This window comes from Sciurus carolinensis, chromosome 16 (assembly GCF_902686445.1).
Source record: "Sciurus carolinensis chromosome 16, mSciCar1.2, whole genome shotgun sequence".
NCBI lineage: Eukaryota > Metazoa > Chordata > Mammalia > Rodentia > Sciuridae > Sciurus > Sciurus carolinensis.
This window is the reverse complement of record NC_062228.1, coordinates 64,545,134-64,552,675: the sequence shown is the minus strand read 5'-3', so window position 1 is coordinate 64,552,675 and position 7,542 is coordinate 64,545,134. Positions and strand designations below refer to the sequence as shown.

The following is a 7,542-nucleotide window of genomic DNA, read 5'->3' as shown; positions in this document are numbered from 1 at the left end:
GACGGCAGAGGGAGGGGCAGCTGGGGAGCTGGGGACGCCTTGGCCCTGCTCGTGCTGCCGGCTGGCCCTGCTCACCAGAGCATCGTGTGGGCCTGGCTGACCCCGAGCCCCTCTGAGGCCGAGCAGCCCGAGGCCCTGCTCACGGTTCTCAGTGGTGCAGCTACAGCAATGCCTGGGTCACTAGGAAGGTGGTGCTGGGAGGAAGGTTCATGGCATTGATGGCCACACTGAAAACACAGGAAGATCCCAAATACAAATAGAAGTGCACTCAGATGGCCCTGGAAGACCAGGAGCAAACTAATTCCAAACTCAGTATGAGACAGGAAATTGTCAAGGCCTGCTCCTTTCTCTGCCCCCACTAAGCCTGCTATTGAGTGCACAGGGTCCTCTTGATTGTCCTCATTCTCTTGTATCTTTCCTCCTTTCATTCCTCTGGGTCACTTCAAGTGTCTGGTCCTCAGGGTCACTGATTCTTTCTTCTATGCTGTCAAGTCTTCTGTTGAAGCTCTTTCTAGAATTTTCACTTCAGTCACTGGATTAACTTCAAACTATCTCATTGATCCTCTTTATGGCTTTAATTCCTTTTTTGGACCTTCTATGTTTTTTGTGTATTTTGTTTTCCTTATTTTCATTTTAATTCTCTTGTGGCCACTGAGCCACTTTAGGATAATTATTTTGCTTTTCCCCAAGTAGTTTGCAGATCTCCATGTACTCAGGGTCAGTTCCTGGTACGTTCCTTAGTTCCATGGGTGGTGCCACGTGTCCCTTGGTCATTCATGACCCCTGTGGCCTTGCATTGGTGTCTTGAAGAAGTAGACACACATTCCAGCCTTTGTAGACAGGCTGTGGCAAGGGCCGCCATTGCCAGTGTATGATTAATGTGAATTGTCACCGTGACTGGAGTAAGAGATGCTGGTGATTGAGAGGCTTCTGGGTGTGTCGTTGAGGGCCTGTCTAGGGATGATTGGAATGTGGACAGTGAACTGAAGTGGAGACCCTGCCTCCGTGTGGGCAGCACCCCCACAGGATGGTGTCTTGGATAAAGTAAAAGCTGGAAGAACAAGGAAGCAGATGCAGATGCATTCCTGACTCTCTCGAATGGGTTCTGGATCGCTGCTCCTATTGTCTGAGGACATGGGACCCTCCCTTCTTCACTCTTCCAAAGCAAACTCTGACAGTGACTCTAGAGGGAGTTTCCAGAAGCCGTGGTCTTGGACTAGGTAGGGTGGCACTGTTGATCCCTCTTGTTCTGGGACTTCCTCCCCTTGGATGGGCGGCTGCTGGTTCTTCCAGGTCTCCAGCCTGCAGACAGCCATTGTGGACCATCCACCTTGTGGTCGTGTAAGCCAATCAAATAATCCCCTTTTAATGATCAGACATCCAGTTGATTCTGTTCCTCTAGAGAGCCCTGAAGGGTACAGCCAGCAAGCCATCCAGAGACTCCAGGTAGGTGTCATGGTGGGGCCTTCATATGGGTTTGTCTCTGGAGTCCTGGGGCAAACTTATCTGTGTCTGTGTCTGTAGGTGGGTGGACTTGGGTCTGATCCTGGACCCCCTAGTGTCAGTGGGGTGGACAGGATGACTGGATGTGGAGGGAAGGCCTGAGCCTGGGACTACGGGGCTGGCCCGAGGCCTGGGTGCACAGGAGCCACATGGAGCTAAGGAGGGCTGTGAGCCAACCTGCAGCGCTGTGGGAGGCTGAAGCATGAGCCCTGGGAGCAGGGAGAGCAGTGCCTGGTGTGTGCAGGGCCAGGGCCTTTCCCAGCCACATCCAGTCTCCCTGGAGGGGCAGCAGGACACTGGCAGAGCCGCATGGTGCATGGGGCCCTGCTTCAGTGGTGAGGACTGGCCACCCCTAGGGAAACGCAGCTGTAGTTTGCTGTATTGCACGGAATACATAGAGGACAAGCTGCTTCCAGAACTCATCTGAGTTCTAGAACAAAGCTTAATAATACTGACAGGAGTTCAAATGTATTGAGCACCAACAATGGGAGGAAACACTGTCTGGCGTCAGTCACAGGTTACCAGACAGACAGTGGAGCAGAAACACAGCTCACCTCCACAGAAGCCGACCTGGAGTTGATCTCATGCTCCTGGGCCCCCCACAGTGACCCGTGGATTGCTGAGGCCCTGAGGTTCCTCTGCGAGGTATGTGGTAGCTATGCCAGGTACCCAGACGTTAGAATTGGTAGAGAAAGACATTACAACAGTTGTTCTCGGGGTTCAGGGGGTTGCTCAGTGGTAGAGCACATGGCTAGCAGGTGTGCGGCCCTGGGGTGAGTCCTAGCACAAAACAAACCCAACTATTGATTACAACTGAGTTCTGTATTTTCAAAGTTTAACACATAAATAGAAGATGTTATAAAAAGTCTGTGTTTGCAGGGAGGGACTGAATGGAACTTCTAGAGATAAAACCTTCCATTAAGAAATAACCAGTCAAACTAAGAAGCTTTCTCTCAGCAAAGGAAACTATCAGTAATGTGAAGAGAGAGACTACAGAGTGGGAGAAAATCTTTGCCATTCCTACTTCAGATAGAGCACTAATTTCCAGAATATATAAAGAACTCAAAAAATTCTGCACCAAGAATACAAATAACCCAATCAACAAATGGGCTAAGGAAATGAGCAGACACTTCACAGAAGAAGATCTATAAGCAATCAACAAATATATGAAAATATGTTCAACATCTCTTGTAATAAGAGAATGCAAATCAAAACTACCCTGAGACTCCATTTCACCCCGATTAGAATGGCGATTATCAAGAATAGAAGCAACAATAGGTGTTGACGAGGATGTGGGGAAAAAGGTACACTCATACATTGCTGGTGGGTTTGCAAATTAGTGCAGCCACTCTGGAGAAAAATGTGGAGATTACTTAGAAACTTGGAATGGAACTACCATTTGACCCAGCTATCCCACTCCTTGGTCTATACCCAAAGGACTTAAAATCAGCATACTACAGTGATGCAACCACATCAATGTTCATAGTTACTCAATTCACAATAGCCAGATTGTGGAACCAACCTAGATGTCTTTCAATTGATGAATGGATAAAGAAACTGTGGTATATATGCACAATGGAATATTACTCAGTCACAAAGAATATTAAAATTATGGCATTTGCAGGCAAATGGATGAAATTGGAGAATATCTTGCTAAGTGAGATAAGCCAATCTCAAAAAACCAAAGGGAAAATGCTCTTGCTGATAAGTGGATGATCATACATAATGGGGGCTGGGAGGATGGAAGAATGGAGGAAGGAGGGACTGTATAGAGGTAAAAGAGGGGTGGAGGGGTGGGGGAAGGAAAAAATAACAGAATGAATCAAACACAATTACCCTATGTAAATGTGTATTACACAAATGGTATGCTTCTACTTCGTCTACAACCAGAGAAACAAGTTATACCCCATTTGTTTACAATAAATAAAAAAAAATGAAGTATCCAGGTGTGAGTTAAACACTGCAGTAGGAGAGAATAGTGAATTGAGCTTGAAGACACAGCCATAGACACACCAAAAATGAAAGAGAGACATAGTGTTACATTTTTTCATGAGAAAGAACTTATTGTTTTTATTTTCATGAGGATGGACATCCTGCCTGGGTGAGATGGACCCTAGTGTCCTTGCTTTTCCCTGCTGGCTAGAGAAGTTCATCAGGGCTGTTGTATTTTTGGCCCTTTCTACATCTTTTGAGAAGTTTCTGTTCAGCTCCTTTTCCAGAATAGGAAATCCTGTGGTGGATCAACTGTGGAAGCCACGTGTGAACAGTGCCGAGGCTTCAGCCCTCAAGGGAGCTCAGTCCAGGGAATCCCTAGAGCATGACACTGACCTCCAGGAGCTCAGCCAGGGGCCTGCAGCGCAGGACAGAGCAAAGCCCCCTCGCTGTCCCAGGGGAGGGAGGAAGCCTGTGCCACCTGCTGGGCTCTGCCATGGCCACAGCTCTGTGTCAGGAGAGGGGTGAACACAGCCCTTTGGGGCCAGTCCTTCCCTGCCCTGGGGCTTCACACCAGCAGCCAGGAAGGGGACTGCCTGCCCCCAGTTTGGACTTGTGTTCCTAGGATGGGATGTGTCAGGACCCAGGGTCTCTGCAGACCCTTCAGAAAGAGTTGGGTCTCCTCTGACCACATCCCCTGTCTGTCTGATCTGTCCTCATCCCTCCAGGGACACAGCAGCAAATTCCCCTGGAGGCCTCCCGAGCTGGCCCCCTCCAGGTGAGGGTGACCTGGGCTGGTCCTCCCCTCTCAGGCCTCCCTGGGGCTCCATCTGTCTTTCAGCCTGTGCCTGTCACAGGGTTGTGAGCCCCTTGCTAAGGCCAGTCACCTCCCAGCCCTGGAGATGCTGTGGGGAGATGTCTGCTCCCTGTTCAGGTGAAGGCAGAGCAGCAGACCCTGAGCACCTGGCTGTGCAGCTCACCTGGAGCTTCATGCTGGACATGAGCCCAGAGAGAGAGAGAGAGAGAGAGAGAGAGAGAGAGAGAGAGAGAGAGAGAGAGAGGAAGGGAAATTGAAGAAAATTAGAAAAGGTGGGCACGATGGCCCTTGCCTGTAATCCCCGAGACTCAAGAGGCTGAGACAGGGGGATTCAAGTTCAAGGCCAGCCTCAGCAACTTCATGAGGCCCTAAGTAACTTGGTGAGACCCTGGGTCTAAATAAAGACAAACACAGCTGGGAAGAGGCTCAGTGATGAAGCACCCCTGGGTTCAATCCCTGGTACCATAAACACATAAATAACAAGTGTCCTGTCAAGATTCTGCAGTGGGGTTTGTCTTGTACCAATCTTTGCCCCATTGACCTCCCTTTTCCACCCAGCACACCCTCTGCCTGTTCTGAGAAACACCCAGTCATTCCTGCCCCTCTGGGTGCACTTCCACTTGGGCCTGTGGTCATCTCCACCCAGTGCTGTGTGTTCTCCTCTGGGAACAACCTGTGGGTTTGAGCGCTGTGTCTGCAGGGCAGAAGCTGACCTTTAAAGTTCCTGAGGTTCTGCAATCCCTGCAACTCTGGAGACGGAGGCAGGAGGATGGCAAGTTTGAGGCTGGTCTCAGCAGTTTAGTTAGGACCTAAGCAATTAGCAAGGCTCTGCCTCAAAATAAAAAAATAGAAAGGACTGGGGATGTGTCTAAAGAACCCTGGCTGCACATTCTGGGACCAGAAGAAAAATTGTCTGGTTGTCCTCGTCCCTTGCCCTTGTGTCCATGGGCATTAATACCCTTCTCTGACCCTCAGTTTCCTCTTCTGGAGGAGGTCCTCACAAACCCTCACTGCAGAGGGAATTGGGGTCAGTGGTAGAGGGTGCATGGGAGGGTCGCCAAATGGATGATCTGGAAAGCTCCTTGGGAAGTACTCTGGGGAGGCTGGGACCTGGGAGGATCCAGGGTTTGGGCCCCAGGTCAAGGTGGACGATTACTGTGTCCACTGAAGACTCAATGCTGGGTGCTCTGTCCTTGTCACAGCTCTGCAGGAGAAGGAGCTGCACAGCCCACCTGCTGGGCTTTACCACAGCCTCACTGACCAGGAAAGACCGGGCCAGGTCCATCCACTGAAGCCCTTGGGTCTCCCCTATGTGGAGCGTCTCACAGTGAGACAGAGAGCTGACCCTGCACTGCTGGACCCTCACCTGCCCCACTCCTTAGGTATCCTGAAAACCCCGTATAGAGAAACCACCACCCCAGGGGAGGTGCTGAGAGACCTGGTCAGAGCACATGATTCAAGGTGCACAGCAGCCAGAGCAAGAGATTCCTGGAGCACACCAGCCAGAGCAGGGGAGTCCAGGTGCACAGCAGCCAGAGCAGGGGTTTCCAGGTGCACACCAGCCAGAGCAGGGGATTCCAGGGCACACCAGCCAGAGCAGGGGATTCCAGGTGCACACCAGCCAGAGCAGGGGATTCCAGGTGCACAGCAGCCAGAGCAGGGGATTCCAGGTGCACACCAGCCAGAGCAGGGGATTCCAGGAGGACACCAGCCAGAGAAGGGGATTCCAGGTGCACACCAGCCAGAGCAGGGGATTCCAGGAGCACACCAGCCAGAGCAGGGGATTCCAGGAGCACACCAGCCAGAGAAGGGGATTCCAGGTGCACACCAGCCAGAGAAGGGGATTCCAGGTGCACACCAGCTAGAGCAGGGGATTCCAGGTGCACACCAGCCAGAGCAGGGGATTCCAGGAGCACACCAGCCAGAGCAGGGGACTCCAGGTGCACACTGCAGACAGCTGGAGGAGCCCATGTCCACAAGCATGTCTTATGCAACATCAACACAGGAGGATCCTGCTTCCTGCACGATGAGGGCTGCCGATACAGAGAGAGGCTGGGCAAGACCAGAGCCTCAAAGGGTCCCTTGCTTCCTCAGAACTATGCGCATGTCCAGTGTTAGTGACAGCCTATGCTGCAGACCAGCACGCAACTCTCTGCCAGCATCTTAAGCCTCTGTGCACAAATAGCTGTAAAATGATGGCCAGGAGCACCTGCTGGGCTGAAAGGAGACCTCGACCCCCAGGGTTGCAGTCTCCTCAAGCTGGGTCCCTGCACCTCCCCTATCTACTAATAGGTGTTTTAGGGCTGACCTAGTCCAGCACAGGTCCACCCATCAGGAGGTGGATCCCAGGCAGCACAGGACAAGACACAGCTAGAAATTCAGGGCCACACTCTGAGCCCACAGGGCAGGGATAAGGAATGGTGAGACCACGAATCTAAGATAGTAACACTGAAGGTGCCCAGCACTCTGGCTGATAGAGTGACAGCTCACAAGAAGAGATGGGCATCCCAGGAAAGTGCCTCAAGCAAGCCCACCCAGAGACCAGAAAGGCTGGCATGGGCGGGAGAAGACCACTGCAGGATATTGCAGGGTGGCACCACGGAGGGCAGACTCTCAGCTCAAGGTTGTAGCAGTGGAAACGTCAAGAGTGCAGAGACCAGAAGCTCAATGGACTGAGGGACACAGGAGTCACCTGTGCACCCCGGAGCACCAGAGGAGGAAGGAGAAGGACACAGGGGACTCTGAGGTCTCAACAATGACGTGGGGTCCCCAGTTCCCATCAGACACCAAACCCCAGATCCAGGAAGCTCAGGGGCACCCCACAGGACTCAGGCAGGAGCACCACCCTGGGCACTGAGCTCAGGCTGCAGGAAGCCAGGTAGTGGTGGAAACCTCATCCACCTGCACAGAGAGGGACACAGGCTCTGCCAGGACCACTCAGAACCCAGGGGGCAGCTGGAGGCTGGGAGAGAGAAGGGAGGAGAGAGAGAGCAGCAGCCCCCAGCCCTGCCCTGCCAGGTCCCCTCCCAGGTGGAGACAGAGAGCGGCTGGCTCACGCCCACTCTAGGGGACCTGCTGGCAGCTGACCTGCCCTGAGGAAATGCTAAGCCAAGGTCCTGGGGCAGGACTCTGACCTCCAGCAGCCACGTGGACTACCAATGAAGGGCAGGCCTGGTGGGTGCTGAGGAGCCCCGCCAGCTCTGGAGGGGACGCTGTGCCATCCTGTGCACCACCCAGGAGAGGAAGCAGAGGGAAGCGTCCTAAGTCACTCCCAGAGGCCTGCAGCATCT

At 52.6% G+C, this 7,542-nt stretch overlaps 1 protein-coding gene across 1 annotated transcript in view; it reads right to left on the bottom strand.

The window, feature by feature from the left end:
* Positions 1 to 7,542, bottom strand: part of LOC124966905 (leukocyte immunoglobulin-like receptor subfamily A member 6) — a 193,721-nt gene that overhangs the window by 145,192 nt on the left and 40,987 nt on the right. The window lies entirely within an intron of this gene.